Source organism: Camelus dromedarius, unplaced genomic scaffold, assembly GCF_036321535.1.
Source record: "Camelus dromedarius isolate mCamDro1 unplaced genomic scaffold, mCamDro1.pat HAP1_SCAFFOLD_185, whole genome shotgun sequence".
Lineage (NCBI taxonomy): Eukaryota > Metazoa > Chordata > Mammalia > Artiodactyla > Camelidae > Camelus > Camelus dromedarius.
Window position 1 is genome coordinate 3,737,468 of NW_026989816.1, and position 23,152 is coordinate 3,760,619.

Below are 23,152 nucleotides of genomic sequence, written 5' to 3' on the forward strand. Positions count from 1 at the left end.
CGTAATGTGATCTGAGCTGCGGTAGCCATGTGCAGACGCTGAGGACAAACTGTACCCCCGGCTTTGCTTGGGCTTCCCCTGCCTTCTGACTTGTACACACCAGGTCACCGCAACCCAGTGAGGCCCGCAGCCCGCAGCACAGTATGTACCTCGGTCTCCTCTTCCCTCTCGTCAGGGCCTGCAACATGAACATCCCTGACTACGTGCAGTGTGCTGAGGACCACCAGACTCTCCCCGTGGTGGTCCAACCCGTGGGGATCATCTCAGAGCAGAATTTGTTATGCATCTATAAGCGAATCTCCTTGGTGAGGCAGATCAGCCCGTGCGGCTCGCAGTGGGCACTCTGTATCCACTAAAGTCACCACTATGCGCCCGAGAATGGGTGGAGCGACTTCCAGACCCACCACAAGGTCGTGGGCCTTGTCACCATTACCGACTGCCTCTTGGCCAAGACCTTCGAGAAGCTCCACGTGCAGAGGAGCTGTATGGCACCACGCTCTATGACTCTCGGCTCTTTGTCTTTGTGCTGCATGGGGAGGTGGCCGAGCAGCCGCGCATGAACGTGGCCGTCAATTTACGAGGACTGCAGGGTGGTGGAGAAGAGGATCGAGGACTTCACTGAGTCTCTCTTCATCATGCTCAAGTCCAAGTGGCTGGACGTTGCATCCGACAAGTCTGGGGACAAGATCCTCCTGCTCTACATCCTGTTTGAGAATGAGGACTTCGTGGGACTGGACTCAGAGAACAGGAAAGTCTACCTGGATGCCCGGCCACCCTGGCTATGTGAAGGGTTGCTTCCCTACATCCAGAAAGGGATCAGCAAGGAGGAGGGCTGTCTTGCAGCCAAGGCATGAGGGAGGAGCAACCCGCCGGTTTTCAGACGTTTAAAAGTGAATCCGCCTTTGTTTCGGAGAGATTCTTTTAGGGTTATTATGGACACTTACTCCCGCTTTTCAGCCAATTACCCTGGTGTGACCCCTGGAGTTGCTGTCCAATAGATTAGCCAAAGCCACTGATGCTAGGAGAGCTGGGGAGGAGGCTGCTCTGAGCTGAGATGTGCTCTAGGTCAAATGCACATCAGACGCTGAGACTTGTCTAGTAAATAGAATGTAAACTATCTTGTTACTTTCTTTATTGATTACATGTCAAAATGATAGTATTTTACATACAGTAGAATAAGTAAGATATGTTCTTAAAATCAGTTTCTAGGGGTTTTTTTGGGGGGGTTACCTCTTTAAATGTGGCAACTGGGAAACTTTCTTTACATGGCTCACATTTCATTCCTGTTGGACAGCCTCTCCTGGGACAGTCTCATCCCTGTGCTTATAGATGTCATGCTGAATCCTGAGATGCAGAATGAGGCGCTGGTTGAGCTGGGGGTGGAGCCAGTGTCTCCTGCTTCCCAGGTCCAGCACCTGCACGGCTCAGGCCCTCTCTCCCTGCCTGACAACCACCATGCCAATTGAGGACAACGGAAACACTGCCAGGGGCTTCCAAATGAACTCCTTACGCAGGGAAAGGCATGTCACGGAGTATGGGGCACAGCAGGGAAAGATTCGTCCTCACTTTGTCCCTGTGATTAGGTCAACGGACCCACTTTGCCTTGGAAGTGCAGACGAGTTCTTCTGGGCTGCCTACCCCCCCACCTTCTGCTCTGTTTCCCTGTGTATCTATTGAGATATCCCTCGAGAAGAAGAGGGTGAGATGCCTTTGCCGAGAGGTGGTCCCCATTTGCTGGGGAGATTGTGGGAATCTGTGTCCCCCCGGCCTACGGCCTCGGGCCTTGACTCTGGAGAGGGCTTATGGCGGTCATACAGGTGACGGTCGGAGGACCTGGCACGTGCTGCCGGGCCCGAAGTGGAGGAGGTGTTCTGCGATTCTCTGTGAGTCTAAAATCAGATTCTACTTTCTGGTTGTTGGTAAGTTGGAGGAGAAGATGCCAGAGAATTGATAAAAAGATAGTCCAGACCAGTCCTGTGAGTGACAGGCACAGGGGACCCGAGTCCCACCTGCTTGTGGTGCCTGGCGGGCTCTGGATGAATTTTCACTTCCTCCCCGGACATACCTCTATGGCTTAAGGAAGGGACGAGGCATATCGTGGCCATGACCTGTACTTGTCCTCGCAGGGCCCTGTGATCTACATGGCTTTCTCCCCTTCTGCTTCTTGTAGATGAGCTGGCAGATGTAGTGGTCTGGGCAAAGCCGAGGGCACAGATGCCAGCACCGTGCCACTCCCAGGCTGGCTCCATTCCCGTCACCTGTCACCTCCTGCTCAGTCCCCAGGCGTCAGTGAATGTAGGTGCATCGGTGCAACGTAAGCAGGGACCACATTATCCCCCTGGACAGAATGGTGGGTGAGCAGTGGAAACCTGGAGCCCTGCCCCAGCCCCCTGGCCAGTGCCTCCTCTTTTGTCACAGGAATCACTTGTGATATGTTTGCTCAGCAACTGCTTGGCTCTGATTCTGCAGACCCACCAGAGAATGCCAGCTTGTTTTTGCTTTTTGAAGTGTGTCCTTGGGATTTGGCGGAGTAGCTGGTTGTGTGCTTAGCCCATAGTGGTTGACACTGTCACCATTGTTTACCCAGAACCTCGTTTACCAGGCATGGCTCTCGGCATCAAAATACAGCAGCGCATTAAACCTCCCTCCTGGTGGGTCTGTCTGTTTTGGTACCGTAAGGGCTCAGCCAGCATCTGAACGTCAGTGAGATAACGCGGCCAGTGAGCTCGGGTCAAGTACGCTCTCCTCCAGTCACTTTTACTCCATTGTTGCTTTTACTATTCCTCAGTCGTTACTTTTTTTAAACAATGCTTTCGTGCAGGAACAGAGCCTAATTCTCTCCTGTTACTCTTGGTGGGAGTGAGTAAAATTGTCCAGCTTGAAATGCGACCACATTTTGTAGCTCAAAAGCTGTCTACACGCATCTAGGTGAAGTTTAGGTTTGGGGCGCTGACCACGTTGGGGTCCCCAGGCAGCGCCGCTCGCCTCAGGCCCCTGCCTTCCCTGGAACAATAGGTGAGGGTGGGTCTCACCGTCCCCTCGTCCCTGTCCTCACCAAACTCACCTAAATTCTTGTAATTGCTGTCAGTTATTTTTGTTCTCATGTGTTTCTAATTTTCGCTGTTCCTCTTTTCCTTTTTCTATTTCCCTTTCTATCTTGTACCGCCCTGTGAGCATGTTGTTGCGTCTGAAAAGTGGACTGTGCACACCCTGCATTGGAAATAGCCAGATTGTCCTCCGTGATGTCCCCATCGCTTTAAAAAGCAAAAACCTTAACAGTTGCCTTGATCCATATATTATCCTAGTCATCTTTTTATTTTCTAGTTTTTTGGAATGTTTGCTTTGTTAGCACATCACCCACTGGGGTTTGATACCTGTTAAAATCCTTGCTTTGAGGAACCAGTTTGGTCCTCCTTATGTTTGGTGACAAATGCGCACTTATTAAATTTGTTTGATTGTTTTGAAGAAGTGAGATGCGAATTGATTTAGGCGGCTGCTGAGGGATTTTTTTCATGGAGTATTTAAACTTGGAAAGTCAAAATCTGCAGCATCTTCCTTGATTCTGTCTTTCACACAAACGTGTTTGGCACGCGGTTCCGGGCTGTCGCTGTGTGACGTGCGTGACGGAGATTCCTGGCCGGTGGTCACTGGTGAGAAAGTGGCAGGCTCGGAGATGAGCAGCTGCAGGGGATGCTGTTGGAGGAAGCAGTCACCGGTTTTATGTTTTTTTTGTTTTTTGTTTTTGCATTCACCTTCCCCGTGCCATTTACTTTACTTTGCCTTCATAGAGAGGCAGGAGCGGGTCTAAACTCCATGCCACTCTTATTTTCCCTTTACGAGGCTGGTTTTTCTGAGTATCAGAACAACATGGCCTTCTCCTAAGTAGCTGGCTCACTTGGATCTGGTGGACACAGGGACCGCTAAAGGGGACCGTAGCTTCCTCTCTGCTCCAGCCAGTGGGCATTCAGAGTCGGGTCTGTGGTTTGCCTCAGCAGCCATGCAGGCCTCCCTGTACCAGCCTTTACTATTAACCCATGTTGGCAGTAAATAGCTGACTCCGTGTCTGTTGCAGCTGACGTCCACCACTGACGGCCGTGTCGTTAGTTTGCGGTAGTGAGTCTCCAACACCCCAGTCAGCCGTGAAGTGACCTTGCATTCTCACCCACACCCTGGTTCATCTCACCCGGGGAAAGGGTTTGGCCACCACCGTCATGCTGGCCATGAGACCTTGTTTCTCCTTTCATGCCCTGGTCCAATTGTGGACACTTCATCCTTCACTGACTTGGTCTCGCTTGAGACAGGCCAGACTTTCTGAAAGAGTCCATCACATTCTGGGGGGGAACAGAACAGAAGGAAGAGTAGCAAGTAGGTGTCTAGGCAATCTGGGTTGGCAAATGCAGGCTGGGATCTGTGAAGGCTGGGCTGTGCCTTGGACACAGGCCTTTCCCGTGGCTCCCGATAGCCCAGGGGTCGGAGTGAGAACAGCCTTGCCTGGGTTCCCCCATCCTCATCTGCTCACTGGCAGGTGTGTCTGCTAACTAGGAACTGCCCCAAACCTCGGGCCCTTCAAAGTTCAGACCACAGGAGAACCTTGAGTCCCTTCTCCTGGGCCTCCTTTGTGAGAATCCAGTGCCTTCTGAGATGACCAGCGGCAGGAGATGCCTCCCCCTCCAGGGAGCTCTCTTCGGAGGACTGTGACGCACTGTACCTTGCTATGAGCTTGTGGGGTTCCATCCGTGGTCCTTGCAGAACCAGACTTGAGACTGGCTTAACGATAGAAATGATTCCAGGAGTGATTCCAGGGCAGGGCCGGGGGGAGGAACAGGGGAAATTGAATGTGACCTCAAACACCTAGGTGGGTTCTGGGTCTGTTACTAAAATCGGGAGCCTGGGAGGTACCTGCCAGGAATCGAACTCTAGAGTAAATGGTGGACATGAGGCATTTTTAAGATTCCATTTTTCATCCAAGTTAGGACTTCAAAGAGGCACTCGGGTCTATGGCCCTGGGGCTCATGTGAAGGAGCCGGACCACAGATACACGTTGGGAGTCATCATTCTTAGCTGGTGTTCACAGCCGTGCAGGTGGATGAGCTCATCTCGAGAGGTGCAGACTGAGGCTGAGGCGGGGCAGGGCTGTGCCTGGGTTGGAGGAAATCCCAGACCATGCAGCTTTGGTGTGTCAGTCAGTGGCGTTTGGGATTTTCAGAGCAATGGCATTTATCCTTAAGGGTCCTGGGGGTGGGCAGGGCCACCCAGGAAGAAATCTGAAGGGAGGGTTGTGGCCACGCGTGCGCGTCTTGGGATGATGCAGAGGCTGCATGGTCCGGGAGAGGAACCTCCTCGGAAGCTGGAGTCGGAGTGGGGAGTGGGGAGAAGGTAGTCACACTCACCTGTGAGGGAGGGACAGAGGCCTAGGGAGTCTCCACCTTAGCGGACTCTCTTTCCCACGAACAAAAGGCCAGCAGACAGAAGATTTGAGGTGAGAAGGGACGGGCGCTGGGAGAGGAGCCAAAGTGGAGAATGGTGGTTGGACAGTTCTGGAATAGTCTCCCTGCAAAATAGAGTTAAAAAACCCAGACTCTTAAGAATATTGATAGTGACGTTGGAGGAGATAGTTCTTTTTCTGGCCTCCTAAATGTAAGGCATGTATCCGGGGATACACAGAAGAATCGGGCAGTCTGGTCCGGGGGCTTGACCCTTACCAGGGGGAACAATGCAAGTTTAAAGGGGGAGAAGGGCAGCGGAGGGAAACTAGCCAGGCCTCGTGTCAGGTACCAGTCGGCCGCACTACTTGCGTGTTGCATTCACATCCATGTCTCCCAGGTGGGCGGTGGCAGCCCCCTTTTGCAGATTGGGAAGCCTTCTCAGAGGGGTTAAGGGATTGGTCCGTTTAGCGGCTAGTCAATGCTGTAGCAGGATTCAAGCAGGGCCTTGTCAGACTTCAAGGGCATGTTCTCTCTACTAATTCCGGTACCTCCCTGTTGTACCTGGATTGGTGAATTGGGTCAGTTTTGGAGCCTTTCACAAAAAGTACGATTTAAGTGCCTCAGGACTGTTTCACAAAGCTCAGTGTTCTTTGATGGTTCAGAAGCACCGCAGTGCTTTTCGCCCCACAGAGGTAAGGTCTTACTCCTTTGACGCTGACGTGGTTGCAAATGACGTACAGGTGCAAAACCAGACTTAGCAGCTTCTGAAGGGAAACTCTCCAGTTCTCCCTTGATAGGCTTTCTTCCACGGGATGTAACCTGCTGCAGCGTAGATCTGAGCTTTCCGTATGGAGTGAGGGTTTGATATCCAAAGTTAGCAAAGAAGGGTCAGATGGAGAAAATCGACGTTAACAATTTATTTTGGGGTTTCATTAGACAAGATGCACTATCGCTTAATGGCCCATATAACGTATGTAATTGAATACAGAATATTGCATTCCTTAATTTCTAATGAGAGCTGTCTTGCCAAGTAAGGTTGTCTGCTTTGGAACTTCAGCTTAGCCACTAGGGCGCCTGTCAGTGTGTTGGTGTGATTGTATTTACACAGTGCATGTAATCTGAGCTTCCTCAGCCCCAAACACTCCAGTGCAGAATCATAGGCTGTAGCCATCACTTAGTTACACAAATACTTCTACAGCTATATGATACAAAAAAAAAAAAAAAAACAGAGAGAGAGAGAGAGAGAGAGAGAGATTGCCTTTATCAAAGTTCCTTTGATTTTAACTGCAAACTGTTGTTGAGCAGCTCTGGTTTCCTTTGGATATGAATATGTACATTTCTTTGCATGTAACTTGGATTTTAGACTAGAACACCAACCTCTTGCTTTCCATGAGCCACAAAACTCATAGCCAAATGACATACGTATGAAATATTTTATTCTTTTCTTCTGAGACAGAATCCTTGAATCTGGGACTTGGGCTGTGATTTTGCTTTTTGCTCTTCCCACCCCTCTTGTCGTCTCACTCCTTTTTCCCACGTGGCCTCCAAGATGTCATGGTCTCCGAGGAGCAGGTGGACAAACACCAGTTGGTCGCCAAGCAGTCCTGCTGTAGAGGGAGCCCAGCCAAGAGCTAAAGGACATCATCAGAGAGGGCTTCCTTGAAGAAATGGGCTCTACATTCAGTTATGAGGACAGAGTAAGAGTCAGCCAAGAGAAGGAATCAAGAGGGTGACTCAGGTGGCAGGAGCAGCCCGGGTAGAGGCCTGGAGGCTTGTGGGGTGGGGACTCGGTGAGAGTGCACTGTGTGGTCCAGGGTGGAGGGTGCCCCTGCTTGGGAGGACCCTGGAGTGGGCCTAGGGATGGAGGGATTTGGAGGAGCTTGCTTTTTTACTAGAACTGACACAGAAGAGGCAGTGAAGTGTGTCAGCAGAAAGTGACCCTCAGGAGAGGTACTCCTGGTTTTGTTTCTGATGTTCTACAGAAAGAAGGGGTCGGGGTGGGCGAGAGCAACTCTGCCCGTCCCTTTGAGACCCACCCCTTCATTCATTTATTCATAACACATGCAATTCTGAGTGTCCAGGGGAGAGAGGGTGGACTCACAGTAGTAAGAAAAATGTATTGCTTCTTGAGAGCTTAGCAGTGTCAGAAGTTGTCTTAGCATAGAATGTTCTAGGAACACAGCAGGGGCACCTAACCCAAAGGGCAGAGGTTCGAGGGAAGGAAGGCTTCCTTGACAAACCGTCAAAATGAGCCTGGAGGCAAGTGGGAAGTAGCAGCAGGTCAGGGGGCACCTGAGGTCATTGTGGACCTGGGTACTGTGGTGAAGGTGGGCGAGCAGGGTCGGGGGTGGGGCTAGAACTCTACCAGGGAGCCTCTGAAGGGTTTGAAGTGGGGGTGATGTAATCAAATTTGTGCTTTGGGAAGGCTGTCCTGGCTGTGTGTGTGTGTGTGTGTGTGTGTGTGTGTGTGTGAAGCGGGGAAGAGGGGGAGAGTGCCAGCAACTGGGAGGGTCATTAGAAGACCATTGACAGGCTGGGGGGCCACCAGTGGGAGAGGGGCGTCGGGGCTGCTTGGGGACGGCAGGGGCAGTGTGGATGCCGGATTTCCTCATGGGGAGGGCTTATTAACTGTGACCCCCTAGCGGCACCTTGTGGCTGGAAGAAAACGGATGCAGCCAGGTGGACTTTTCTCTTCTTCCCTGCCTTGTGTGATGATCTTAGCTCAGCCAACATTTGGAACAGAAGAGCTAAGTTTCAGGGTATTCCAGGACTTTGATGAGCTCGTTCGAGTGAGATCTGATAGGATTTAGGCTTGTGTTGAGATCTGCATGTTCACTTAGCTAGAAACGTCCCGTCTTTTGGATTTCCATAGGGGTATTTATTCTTGATAAAGATTGCTTTCTTGGTGAGAGGAAATTTAATACAGCTGCTGTCTTTCTCAAAAAAAAATCTTATCTTTTAAGAAATTTAATATTCAAAAGAATAGCAAAATTTAAAAATGATAAAGTAAGGCTTTGGTGTAGTTTCTTTGGATTCTGAGTTAATGTAGAGTTAGAGCCTTTGCATTACTTAAATAGCACATCCTTGTCAGTATTTAAAGAGCTGTTAGTGAGCGCCCCAGGCCCCACTTCTCAAAGCATCATTAAATCTTGCTCTGAAATACTGAAGTCATAAAGTTCTTGTTGGCAGAAGCCAAACAGTTGGTTTATAATTTGCAGCATAGCACCCTTTATAAAATAATAATAGGTTCAAAATTAAGAAAGTGGAAGATAACTGATTTTTTTAAAGCTGAAATATAAACTCTCTTGTGTTAATGTTGCAACTGGAAATTTCGAAAAAAAAATCCTACTGTAATATCATCTACGTGGAATACATATATGTCTATCACGTTTGCAACGTAACTGCGCAGTGGTTTTTGAAGACAGGACCATTCCAGCTGAGATACTGGCAGTGATGCTTGCTGGTTTTCAATGGAAAACCCTAAATTTGCCTACTTAGCTTTATTCTTTTCTTTTCTGTTCTCTCTCTCTGTATCTTTTTTTTTTTTTTTTTTTTGTAGTGAGAGGGCTCAGTAGTGCTTTGCCAGCATGATTTTGGGGCAATTTGGGGGCAGATATCGTGCACAAGCAGTGAGATATTTCCATGCATTTTACTTTCCGGACATCACCATGGAACATGTGGGGGTTTGTGCCTGCAGGCCGGGATGCTGCAGGACTCCCTGGTCCATCACCTTTATGTCTTGGAGCTGCTCCAGTCAGTGAATGACTTTCTGTGGCTTGGAGGTAAGGTGATCTGATGCAGATGATCAGATGTGTAAAAAGTACTGTTACTTGAAATAGAAAACCTATCAAAAATGGCTCTAAAATTCAGGATGAAGGAGGAGAAATGGCTGAGCTGCTTGCATGGGGAATATTCTCAGGTGACTCCCTCATTGTGTCTCCTGTCAATCCCCCCACCCAGCCCTGCACGGCAGTCATGCTGAAGCAAGCATGCACTTTCTCAGAAACACGCTGAATTTCCTTGTGCCTCTGTTTGTTGGCTTTTTTTTTTTTCAAAGCACATCTTGCCCTTTGTTTAATGCCATCCCTGCCTAGTCACCTCTTACACTCATTCTTCTGGACCTCGTCCGTACAAAGCTGCTGAATGGATGAACAGAATGTAGTATCTCCATGTAGTGGAACATTATTCAGACGTAAGAGTGAATAAAAAAGAAAAAATAAATAAAGGGGAATATGAAAAAGCCACCTGCTCTGGGAAGTCCACCCTGACTGCTCAACCCGCCCTTTTCCCTTTGAAACCCAATCACTTATGCTCCTCTCTACTCTTTTTGATAGTACTTACCACCTTCTAATAAACTTTAACACTTTCAAAAAAAAAAAAAGAGAGAGATGCTGATACCACTTCAACATGGACGAGCCTTCATAACAGCACGTTAAGTGAAAGGAAGCAGACACAAACGGCCACATATTGTTGACTTCAGTGATCTGAAATGCTCAGAATAGGCACATGCAGAGGCAGGGAGCAGGTGATGGTTGCAAGGGGATGGGTGGAGGGGGGTTGGGGAGTGACTGCTAGTGACAGGGGTGTTCTTCTGGGGTGATGAAGTGTTCTGGAAATAGATGGTGGTGAGGGCTGCACAACCGTGAGTGTGCAGAAAACTGCTGAGCGCTGTCTCTGGGAGTGCCTGTGGTTGGGGGCGGATTTCTTTTGTTCTCATCCGTGAAGAGTCATCTTGTGCTGAGGCCATTCTACTCCTGTGAGTGGTGAGGCTCAGAGACTTTGCAGAGTCATGTGTTATTTTCCCCCTTGCTGAGTGTAAGCAAAAAATTTTTAAGCCTGAGGAAGTGCTCTATCTGCAGAAATGTCTTTGAGTTTTGCATGGTGTAAAAATCTTGAGAGATTTTTAATCGTTGAGGAGAGCCTGTGGGGGGAAACAGCCCGTGAAGCCTGGGTGACACTGGGAAGAGCCGCGCTTCCATCCCTGACAGGGGTGGGGATTTCACCCCCGTTCAGGCAGTGAAGGGCCCAGACCCGTGAGCGGAGTTGACAATCGTGAATATTTACGTGTATCCGCTGCTTCATCTTGGATATTAATTTCAAGCTGAGTCAGTTTGTGGCGGCAGCCTCATCCTACATCAGGAATCTATACTATCTGCTCTTTGAGGTGAAGACCTGACAGACTTGATTATTTAACAGTCTCCCTTGAATTGATATCTCAGATTCCTTTGTCAATAGTAAAACAGCAGAAATATAGACGTCCTTTTATGCCGATGTGACCTGGAGCAGGTTTAGTCTCTGTGCCTCAGTGGCCTTATCTGCGGGTGGGGAAGATGATAACAGTGCTTCCCTCAGAGGGGCTGGTGAGGGGAGAGGGAGGAGCACAAAGGGAGGACTTACACGAGATACTCATGAATGACAAAATTTAGTGCTCTCAGCCTGGTGAGGCCTCAGGGCCGAGATGGCCGATCAGAGCAGTCCTAGCCGGAGCTCGATCCGTGTTGGCAGCTGTTATGATCAGTATCACCACTGTGGGTTATCAGGCAGTTTTAAGACTTGGTAATAGGAATTCATGAGTAATGTTAAAAGATTAGACAACTCAGATCCGGTTTACATAGTTCTCAAGATTTCCTATGAGAAATGGATTTTTTTCCCCCATCTTTAATCTGAGTTGAGTCTCTAAACAACTTCTGTATTCCTCCAAATTTTATTTAATTCTCCTTTTCTTGAAAAAAAAGTCTTTAAATGGAGTTACTGGTGTCTGAACTGAGGGTCTCATGCATGCTGAGCACATACTCTCTCAAGTGAGGTATAATCTCCCCCGTGATTTTTTTAAACTTTTCTTTCTTAGTATTCAGAGATTAGAGGCCTCTAATTCTTTTTCTGGAGACATGTCCATGAACCTGTAAATCTATAATTAGTGGACAAAATTTGGTTTATTAAAAAATTCTATAAAACATTCTGCAATCCTTTCAAAAGTAAATGCTCATTGACATAAAATGTTTCTCCTTTATGGTGATTTCTAATTTTTTGTCTGCCTTAACTTATTAAAAGTAATCCTCATCATCATAATGACCAAGCTTGCTCTGAGTGGACACCTCCCTAAGGCTAAAATGCTTTCCTCATATTTTACCTCATAGCAGGTGTTTAAGGGTAGGCATCAGTGTCTCCTTTTTTGCAGCTGAGGGATTGAGAAATGGGGCAGCTTGTCCAAAATCTCACACAGCTGGCGCTGGCAGACTCAGGGCTGGAACCCAGGCTGCACAGGATGCTTTCTCAATGTCTCCTCTGATCAGCCCCGTGTTGAGTGGTTTCCCGAACTCCTGTGAGTCCATAAGTGAACAATTTTAGCGGTCTCAGTTTGATGAAGCCTTCAAAGGAGAGACACCAGTGAGAATGTGAGACAGAGTGGCATAAATTGAAATTGTACATTTTCACAAATGTTGCATTCTCAGGCAATGGCTTAAAAAGTTTATATTTTTTTATTTTAGTGCTCTGTAAACACTAAAAACAAAATATTAAAAATGATTATAGTGCAAAATAGGAGTGGGCTTTGAAAGTCCAACCATTGCTAATGATGTTGCTTGTTTTTCTCTAGTGGTGCTTATTGACAGAAAAATTTACAAAGACTGAATTGGTTCTATGTAGTCTTAGTATGGAGGAAAGTTTTGTCAGTGAATATTGTAAGTAAAATCTTTACTCTTTTCTTTCCTGATGATGAATATGTAAGTTGTTTTCATGGCTTAAGTACATTTCCTCATTTGTGAAATTTGAGTGATGCCGTTTACCTTGTTTGACTGTGAGATGTAGACGCCTTGTATACGAAGCACCCAAGAGCTGCTTAGTAAAAATATGCTGTCACAAGGACAGATAGTTTAGAAGGATCAACTCTGAATACTAAAGAGGGTGGCTTGTTTCTGATGCATATTCAATATGCATATATATGAATATATGAATATGGCTTAAAGTAACAAGGATTCAGGGTTTTGTGTGTGTGCGCAGTATGAAGGTTTAATGAAATCTGTATCATTCTAGTGAGACAGGGACTAGTTAAATCACCTTAAGCAGACGGCCTTGAAGATTATTTACACAGAATGTGTGTTGTTACAACTCAGAATTCATGTTGCCGTGTAACCATCCACTCAGACATTTAAATTCGTAGAAATCTGACCAGAACTATTAAGTTTAGAAAAATCCACATTGATTATTTTAAGGGAATAAGCTTCTTTCTTTTGTGATTAAAGAAATTTTGATTTATTTTTCTGCATGCTTAATAGGTTTTAAAATATCAAAACATTGATTTGACATGTCACTTTTTTTAATAGAATAAAGCTCATGCTGTTTTAATGTGCAAATAAAAGTTTTTGTATTTCAATACACTTGTATGATTTCCTGGCTCTTTGAGAAGTATTTTGCAAGATACTTAGATTACCTACTGTTGGAAAAATACAGACGTGACTTTTATGAATAGAGGTCTAGTACAGATCTGTTGGTTTTTGCTACAGTGCATGACATGAGGCCTAGGAGAGAGAGCTTTGCTGCTGATTGCCGGAAGGACAGATCCCAGATCTCAGTCTCCCCTCCTGTAAAATGAAGTGGCTGGACTGGATTCTTTCCTCTTCTAAGATGTGTTTCCATGAGCCTGTGTCTTTTGTTTATATTCAAGAGTATTAGCAATGTCAGATTAAATACTGAATACCCCTCCCTTCCCCGAAGCAAACTGCAGTATGTGCTACATAAGCTTTTAGTTATCTGATTCTTGTTTCTGATTCAACAAGCAATTTTTGTGTTGCATCTTTCCCGGCAACCTGGAAGGTCTTTTTAGCCATAGGAGGCGCTGTTGCACCTTCATACATTCTTAATTTTCCTGTTTGTAAAAGAAGGCTTAACAAATATTTTTTTGCTTTGATTCCTTTGCTTAGTGCTTCAGAATAGCACAATGTCCATTATGTCTGTCTACCTGGAAAAATTATTCTGCTTATATCTTTGTTTTATTCTGTCATCTCGCTGTGAACATTTCAGACTTGCTGTGCAACAATGGCAAAATCGGTCTTTTATTCCAGTGTTAGCAACCAGTGAGCCGGGATTTTATAAAGCAGCTAGAAGCGGCCTCTTGAGCACCTTAAAGCTGAAAAGTGTACTGAGTTCCCTGAGTATTGACCCAGCCGCTGTGTGTCATTTGGTGGGAGGTGATTTTGTACATAGAAGAAGGGGTGTACTGATTTGACTTGGGTTTGCGTGCACACGCTGTCACTGAGCCACGTGAGCCTGAGTCAGTTTGTTCTGAGTTTCTCCCTCGTCTGTGAGATGGGGATGCTCGTATATGCTTTGCAGAATTGTGAGAATTAGAAATTATGTAAATTGTTTAGCACAGTGGGAATGTCAAAGGGCTCATAAAGTTTAGCTCCTGTTTTGTATGAAGCCATCATTTTACAGTCTTTGGCAATTACTAAGAAACAGGAAAATAAGAAAAGCTGGTTTTATGATGAAAGATATTTGAGGAGGTTCCATAGTTCCTATACCCATAATTTAGCATCAGCAAAGTCAGGACCGTTACACAGTCGCCCTGAACCAACGTTAAGCCACAGAATTTTTTGGTACTTCATATATATTGGGGCTTAAGTGGACCCAATACTTATACACATGTTTTCTCCAGCAGCCAACTGAGAGATGACACAGAAGAACAGACAGGCGATAAATGTCTCCTTTATTACTGATGAAGCCACGTTCTCCATGAAATTCAGGGCTGTGGGAAAATGCATGTCATGATACTGTGTCCCAGAATTAGAGACTCACGCAGTCCCAGGTAACTCTGGGCCACAGCGAGCCTTCCCTTAAGATGATCTGCCCCATCCTGCACAGGGCTGCCCTGCCATGGAGCTGAGCATCCCGGGTGCTTCCCAAGGGTGGCCAACACTGGAGGGAAAGGAAAGGTTTCATATGCCCTGCTTGTCTCTCCGGACTCACACCTCAATCTGTTATTGTGAAGAGTGCTAGCCGTTGGCCAGGGGTCAGGGGTGTGAAGGGGGAAGCACTCTCCATGGACCAGAGGAGTGTGGAGGAGGCATCCCTTCTCTCAGTTTAAACAGGTGGTGAGATGCAAGAGAAGGGTGCTCTCCAAGAGTTTATAAGAGGGGAAATAAGGATTTCCTTTGGGACTCAGACTAGCCATGAAACACAGAAGATGATTAGTAGGGAGACTTGTAAATCACTTTCTTATTAAATTCACATTTGTTGAGCACCAAAAATGTGCTACATTCTTTTCTGAGCGTTTTACAGAAATGAATCCTTCAATCTTCACAACAAGTGAGTAAGGGAGATTTGATTGTTATCCCAGGTTTACAATGTGGAAATTGAGGCACGGAGAGAGTAAGTAAGTTGGCCAAGGTCACAGAGCTAGTAAGTGGCAGAGCTGGTATTTAAACCCTGGCTGTCTGGTTTCTAGGCTCCCAGGGATGGGCTTTGGGTGTTTAGAGGTATCTGCATCCCTGGATCTCTGTACCTCTGTGCATCACTTAGCCCAGAAAGGACAGGGAAAGGAGAGTTACACAGGTGCTCACAGTCGTGTCTCAGCCACTGTCCACGGACAGTGCACCGTGATTGGCGTTAAATGTCTTCTGGGCAGCAGATCTGTTCGTATAACAGAAATTTAGTCCATTGAGTTAATCTAGAAACCCTTCCTGCTCTGCTTCTGTCCATGGTTTCCATGTGACTGCCTGCCCGTGATTGGGCCGTTGAGGAGAATCTGTACTCATAGTTGAACTCTGATATTTCAGTCTGGTTCGTAGTTTCACATCTCCTGTTACATTAATAAATTCAATTTCTGGTTTCTTTGCATCAGTCTCTCATGAGTTTGGTTAATGTGACATCAGTCCATGGGAGCCTAGTGTTGCTGACGGTATATTTTCTGAGCACGTTGTGGCACTTCTACCCGTGTGGACCTGGGTGGAAGATTTCCGCCTTCCGCACTTATTTTCCCGAACAGCAGGGTCCTCTCCCACCCCCGGATGTGAGGCTGGGAGCTCTCAGAGTAGGCCAGTCAGAGGCCAAGTCCACAAATCAGAAAATAATGAAGTCCTTGGAAGTGGGTTTAATAGAAAAAAAGGGCTTCCAGGTATTCCGATGGGCTGTTCGAGTCCATTTGGTGAAAAGCTATCCACTGTTACTGGTTGAGCTGCTTCTTTGCTGTTGAAAAGTCTGGATTACATGGAGGGATTTTAAAAAGCAGAAAGGTGTGATTTCATGTGGTACATCCACACCGGTGAGTAGTGATGGATGACCGCCTGTGTGAGGCATAGACAGAGTCTTACAAACTTCATAAAACAGCTTTAAAAGCTCTGCCATCTGAGTGCACTTCATATGGGGTCCAATTCATGACTGGGCATGCTGAGAGGGCAAATAATTGATAATGGCAGAAAGGACACGGAGGCATCAAAAAGGTCTCAGTCATGTTCCCTGTTTAAAGGATGTGGCACAATGTAATATATTTGAGCTGGTTCTTCACTGAACAGTTTTGAGTGTTTTCTGGGACTCCCCAGTGCACCAAGGTTCCGTGCAGCTGGGTGTCCCCTCAGTGCAGCTCTGTCAGCGCTCATCCTGGGCTGACGTGGTGTCACGGGGAGCAGGACAGTCAGCGTCCCCGGCTCCTCCGAGCTCCGTTTCTTCATCCGCAATGCTGGGTTTCTCTTCGGTGTCTACTTAGTAGGGTTGCTGAGAATCACACGTGATGGTTGTCAGGGGCGATTTGTGGTTGTCTCTGTGATTGTCATATAGTGAATATTTGATAGAAACTCTTGTTTTTTATTAAAATTATGGCTCCTAGATTGCAGTGGTTTTTAGTCTGCATTTACTCTTTTTATAAATTTATTCTTATTTTTAAATAAGCACTTATTTTTATTTATTTTTATGAAGGAACTGGGGACTGAAGCCAGCACATTGTGCATGCTAAGCAGGTGTTCTACAACTGAGTAATACAGACCCTCCTTGTCTGAACTTAAAAATAAATATTTCAATACACAAAATAGCTCTTAAACCCCATCATGGGCCTATTTTCTGTATAGACAATTGAATACATAGGCTAATTCAATAAGAATAAATGTTGTTGGGACATAATTTCTGAATCTGTTTATGTGTTTAAAAACGATCATAGGTAGTGATAAACACGAGTCTTGGATCCACTACTTAGGGTCTGTTTTGCCATCATGGGAAATTATATTTTACAGAGAAGGCTAATTGGGTCTCGTTGATATTTGGATGATTTAGCAGATGATGAAGGCTTTCAAAAGCTGACAGTTTTGTATTTTAAACTAACTACAAAGTTATCTTCTATAAATTGGAAGTCCTCAGCTTGTGAATTGCCCAGTAATTCAGTGTGTACATGTCTGTGTCTCTGTGAACGTATGTGTGTGTGTGTGTGTGTGTGTGTGATTTCAGGAAGGTAGAAATAAGTTCCATATAGCCTTCTGATACCTTTCTCTTCCAGTTCAAGGTGTAGGCATATATTTATACAAATAAATTGATACTCTTTTGTCATTTGGCATATTGGTGGGTATAAAAGTTTCTCATACTTGTTTCAGAAGGGTTGGGGAGAATGAGCTTAGAAAATAGGAGGAGATAGAGGCAGGAAGGTTCTTTACACTTTGTGCAGGATGAGAAACAGTAGCTTTTCTTTTTTCTACTAAAGCAAACTGGCACTGAATTGTAACATACTATTACTCAGAATTGCTTTTCTGATCAGATACGAGTGCCTCAGATTTTTCAAGGCAACATGAATGATGAAATGTGTTTTAGCAATTATCTTTAAATGTAGTTTTATTTTTTAAGTAAAAGGCTATAGCCTGTTCTTTCTTCCAGCGTTACAAGAAGTTCCCATTGATCCAGGTACATGATAATTGTGCTTAGTTTCTTCGGGTTATTGTTTTGTTTTTTTTTTTAAGTGCTTGTTTCATTGTGGTGTGAATGAATGTTTAAAATTTCTGGATTTTGATGTTTAGAACATGCTGATTTATCAGAACTGTTAAAAACCTGATTGTTGTTTGGTCCTCGTTTGGTGGGGCAACCTATTGATTTCTGTTGTCTGTTAAAGAGGGAAATTCTTCCTCTAGCCTGTAGATCATTAAGTGAATGGTTTGCAGTGTGCCTTTAAAATTCTTTGAATGCATTGAGCATGTTTGTCCAGTGAATTTTGAATTGACTCATAGTAATGACTTTGTTTGATTCTGTGGCTTTTGCTCCTCTCCACATGAATTTGAATTCTCTGTTGCATTTTGTATACGTGTTCTTAACAGGGGAAGAAATTTTGCATTTTTTACATAGGTGGGTTTTCCTATCCCCTCTGAATGCCTTCTGTAATTGATACAGCGAAAATCTGTTATTTCAGTGCTTAATTATTTCATAAACTATTTTTTGGCTTAATCAGAAACAATGACAAAGAATGATAATAAAAAACATGAAAACCTTCCTTCCTTTGAAGAATAGAAATGAGGTGGTCAGGCTCACGCGTGCTTTGTACCTGACACCCGTACTTTCATGTCATTGTGTATCATGATTCGGAGATGGAGTTGCTTCAGGTTTGTAGATTTTTGTTTTAACATTTGTGTTGAATTCATTCTCTAGGCTGATGTTTCCTGTTGCGTTTGTGGAAAGTGTAGGTGAAGGGAAACAGATGCTACGTTTTGTATTCAGGAGGCCTGAGTTGCTGAAGAGTATAGAGTAGAGGGTGGGCTGAGGAACAGAGTGACACTCCCTCACCTCCAGGCTGAAATTGATGAACAATGAAATCAATTAGGTGTATCGGTATTTATTTGACCAATAGAAGTCAGAGGGCCCAGACTGTCTAGTTATGCGCAATGGAAAGTACTGAATTCACCTGCAGAATTAGGTGATTTACCAAGTAGAAGCAGCTTAGAGCAATCAGAAAAATCAGTTCTATGATGAGATATAAAAAGAATATAATATCTATTATTTCTGAAACTTTTCTATGTTAAGTTGTGTAGAGCTAAAATTAAGTTCCAAGCACCAGGAGTTAAGAGTCTGGGTGGTTCTGTGGGATCGTTATTCAGGGATGTGTCTAGACCCTGCTGGAATGGCCGAAGCTGGCAGGAAAAGACGCAGAGGCAGGATTTGTCATCCTAGGGTGTCCTCCATAATGGTTCCATGTGATAGCCCATGATTGGGTTAACAAATTTAACAGACACCAGACGCATGTCAACCTTAAGAAGAAAAAGTGTGCTTAGTAACTGCTTTCAAGCAAGCACCTGTGCATCCTCACTCCTGTCTCCTTGCCATAAAAAGCAGAGACAATGCCTTGCTTGCATATTTGAGGTTTTAGATAGCACTCTGTTCATTGCACAGCAATGACCCAGGCCCTCAGCTATAAATGCTGGGCGTGCGTGCTGTTAGATAGTCTATTATCCCCAAAACACGGACCTGGCTGGACTGGTGGTCTGCTTTGTAATGAATATCTAAAGAATTTATCTTGTTCCCCTCTCCCCATGACTCCCCTAAAGGTAAACTAAGCCTTTTTACTCATTGTGGATTCTACAATCTCTGTCTCATCCTGTCTTTCCCCAAGTTCCTGTTTACTATCACACAACTGTTAAAGACTATTTTCTTTGATTATACACAATAAATATGGGAGGATTTGAGAGGCTCTTGGAGTTGGCTCCCTACTCCCTCTCGCTTTCTTTCCTTTTTCCACAGTCTTGAGTCATTCATTCCATGTCGGTAAGACTTCTGCCAGCCAGAACCCACAGTTCCAGGTGAGAAGGATGCAGACTTTATCTCTCCTACCCGAGGGAGAGAGAGAAGAGAATTGAGATCTGCTCCCCCGTGGTCCCTTCCTGCCCCAGGGCCACTCCAGTTCACCTGCAGCCTTCTGGCCTCTGCTCTCAGGGCCTCTGTCCCAAGACTGACATCAGCCTTTTTTTCCCTTGTCAATATTTCCTGTGCCTTTCAGGAGTTGGTCTCTTCTCTGCAATTCCACCCTGGCAGATGTGATGGTGGTCAGCGTGCTGGTGGGCAGTCATTTGGGGACTCCCAGGAGCCATTCTGATTCTCCTGAGTCTCTCATTCGGGGTTACAAAACTGTCGAGAACCGGAGGAAGCCCATTCACGTGAGGTCAACACAGTATTACATCACTTTCATTTTATTTTTGAATTTTCAGTGGAGAAATTATTTGTAACAAACTGTTCCAGATTTTCGGCCGCCTGCTTTCCTCACCACTATTTCCTTGTTGGCTCTGGTGCTTGTTTAAAGAACCAGGTTTCTTCTCTGGTCATTTCTAGCAGCTGGGCTTGCCGAATCCTTGATCTGCATTTGAAGCAGAATGCTTCTTCGTGATGTCAAACTGATTTTCCTTGTCATGTCTTAATATTTTGTGTACACTCAGCAACTGTTTCAAGTGAAATGCTCTTGTCCAATTTCGATTAACTCACATTTGCTGAACTCCTGCTTTCATGCTGAGGGCAGTTTCTTCTTCCTGTAATAAAATTTAGCAATTTGCATTTACTATGGGAAGGTACTGGCCCGAGGTGCTCTCGTTCTTAACAGTTTTAATAACAATTCACCCATTAAAATGTACAGTGGTTTTTACTCTATACCCAGAATTGTGCATCCCATTCAATCTTAGAACATTTTCATCCCCCCAACAGGAAGCTCCTTACGCATAAGCAGACATCCCCATCTTCCCCATCCTCCCACAGCCCCAGGGAGCCACTTTTCTCTCTCTGTGGGTTTGCCTCTGCTGGAAATTTCATGTAAATCGAGTTACTTCATGTAAGTGGAAGCATCTATTGTGACTGACTTCTTTCACACTGAGTAACGTTTTCAATATTTGTCCACGTTGTGGCCTGGGTCAGTACTAAATGCTTTGCTATTGCTGAATAATATTCCTCTGTATGGCTGGGCCCCTCTGTTTACCCATTCATCACGTGATAGGCATTTGTGTTGTTTCTGCTTTTTGGCTGTGATGAGTAATGGCACCGTGAATATTCCTGTAGGAGTTTTTATGTGAACATTTGTTTTCAGTTCTCTTACGTGTGTGCCCAGGAAGCAAAATTGCCTGGTTATTCAGAAACCAAATGTTCAACTCTCTAAGGACCTGCCAGGCGTTTTTCCAAAGTGGCCAGGCTGTGTTACATCCTCACCAGCAACGGTTGCGTCCTCTGCATCTTCTGTGTCCTCATTAGTGCTTTTTACTCTTTTTTTGATTATAACCTATTGTAGTGAGTGTGAAGCGGTTTCTCCTAGTGGTTTTGACTTGATTTCCCTTACAGCTAATGATATTGAACATCGTTTGGTTGTGCTTATTGGTCATTTGTATATTTTCCTTGATAAATGTTTTTCAGATCCTCTATTCATTTTTTAATTGAGTTGCCTTTTTATTGTTGAGTTGTAGGAGGTTCTTTTTGTTTTTGTTTTTTTTTTTTTTTTTTTTTTTGGTAGATACAAATTCCTTATCAGATAAATGATTTGAAAAAATTTCTGCTGTGTGTTGTTTTTTCACTTTCTGGATGGTGTCCTTTGAAGCAATGTTTTAAAATTTGATGAACTCCAATTTATCTCTGTTTTCTTTTTCCTTGTCCTTTTTCCTTGTCCTCTGTTTTCTTTTTCCTTGTCCTTTCCTTCAGTTTACCTTGTCCTTTTGGGGTAATAGTTAATATCTGAGGTATTTTATTTAAACATTTATATATAAAATAACTTAATTATTAGGAGAGTTCTAGGAGACGGGTGCTGTTGTTGTCCCCAGTCTATGGATAGGAGACTGGGTTGCAGAAAATTTCACTGACTTATCAGTGTCAAAGCTACCCAGTGCTGTGGGAGTTCAGACCCTCATGTTTGTCCCCAGCGTCTGTGCTCTTCACTACCATGCTCCACTCCTTCCTGGAATCGTTAATGAAAAAGTCTTTACTTTTTTGATTTCTTGTTAGTTTTTGTTTTTCTCATTGGGGCCTCATCTCCTCATTTTCCTTAAAGAGATCAGTGTAGGTTTATTTTAGGTCTCATGTAGGCAGAAGCATTGCTATCAGTTAACTTCTTTATTACTCACTCCCCAGTGATGGCTGTTGCTAATTGACCTAATGAAGTCTTGCTTTAGTCTTTCCTTCTCATGACACTAACAACAGAGTCATGACTTACAGAATGCTTAAAGAAGAAAGTACTTGATTGATTTTATTTTGCTACCCAATCAAACCAATCAAATAAGAACCCCAGAGTTGACACAGACGGTAAGCCCTCCAGAATAGGGTCACTGTCTTCCTTGTGTTTCATTTGTTTGGTCACAGTGTCTGGATAGTGCCTTGCTGTCCAGCAGTTTTGTTAGGATACAGTGTTCGTGAATCATTGTAAGGACAGAATTTTGACAACAGACTGTGCTGTTCATTTCACGAGGGAAAAGTTAATATAGAAATACTGCTCAGATCTATTTTAAAATTAAGCTTGGAATTTTGAGAAGAGTTCAAGAAACCATACAAAGATCTTTTTCACTAATTTTAGATCTATCTTAGACACATTATGGTTACATAGCAGAGTACCTTATCAAGTAGATTTGACAAGAGGTGTGTATTATTGATTATTTGTTTTAGTTGAAATATTCTACCTGGGATAAAATATTCAGTGCCCATAAATGAACAAATATGTTTGTATTTCTATGCAACATGGGAGCAGACTTCATATGTTTCTATATAATATATATGACTGTGTGTTTTAATCTGTCTTTCAGTGTTTTTATAGTTTTTCAGCAATGTTGTAACTTTAGAATTCTTCTAAGAAAATCACCCCAGATTCTAGTGCAGTTTGTACTGTGTATCCTGTCTTATGCATGGGATTCCACTGTCCCCACAGGGAGGAATTTCCTCTTATATTGAGTTAGTATCAGAGTTAAAGGAACTGTGATTTCTAGGCCTTTGCTCTCCATGTGTTTGCAGTTGGCTGTCAATCGCGATTTTCCCTTTCTTGAGTTTTCATTGTTCAATTAGAATTTTTGAAAATAACTATTAATATGTTGCATCGATCTCCCTAGAAACTTGATGTGTTTGTGCTTTTCAGTTTTCAATTTATGAAAAATGTAAATACACACTTGTTTTTAAGTAGTCCTTTTTCACTAGATATTTGGTTACCTCTTTATAGTTAAAATATTTTTTTCCCAATGTATGAATCAGTGTGCATGTTTTAAAAGATACCTTACTTTTTATTTTTCTTATTGTAACAGTTATATTCATTGTAGAGAATTTAGAAAATACGGATAAACACATTAATAACTTAAAATGGCCTCTAATCTCACCTAGACATACAGTTGTAAGGTTTGAAATTGAGAATTACAAGTCCTCTCACATTGTTCTTCTTTTTCAAGTACGTTTTGGTTACTGAGACCCTCGAATTCCCATATGAATTGTAGCAGCAGCTAGTCAGTTTCTGCAGAGGAGACCGCAGGGATTGTGATCGAGACCACGTTGAATATACGGATCGTTCTGGGGAGCACTGCCATTCCAAAAGCGCTGTCTTCTGATCCAGCAATGTGCGTGGTTTGTCCAGGTATTTAGGTATTGTTTAATTTTTTTTTTAACAATGCTTTGAGTTTACAGAGTTATTTTACTTTGTTTTTTTTTTGCCTTTATACTGAGGACAATTGTGCCAGGTACCGGGATCAGAAGTGTATTTGAGCCCCGCCACTTGCTGCCACCATGGTCACTGCGCTCTTGCTTCACCCGCTCTACAATCTTGCACAGAA

The 23,152-nt window shown here is 44.4% G+C and overlaps 1 protein-coding gene across 23 annotated transcripts in view; it reads left to right on the plus strand.

Annotated features, from left to right (window-relative positions):
- The window catches only part of LOC135320846 (uncharacterized), a 59,583-nt gene that overhangs the window by 29,246 nt on the left and 7,185 nt on the right, over positions 1-23,152 (plus strand). For 19 of the 23 annotated variants that reach the window (XM_064483902.1, XM_064483925.1, XM_064483926.1 and 16 more), the window contains one exon: positions 22,775-22,956. The gene's annotated coding sequence lies outside the window, so the exon portion shown is untranslated. The remainder of the gene's footprint in view (positions 1-22,774; positions 22,957-23,152) is intronic. The other 4 variants (XM_064483905.1, XM_064483908.1, XM_064483900.1 and 1 more) reach the window with 2 other exon arrangements.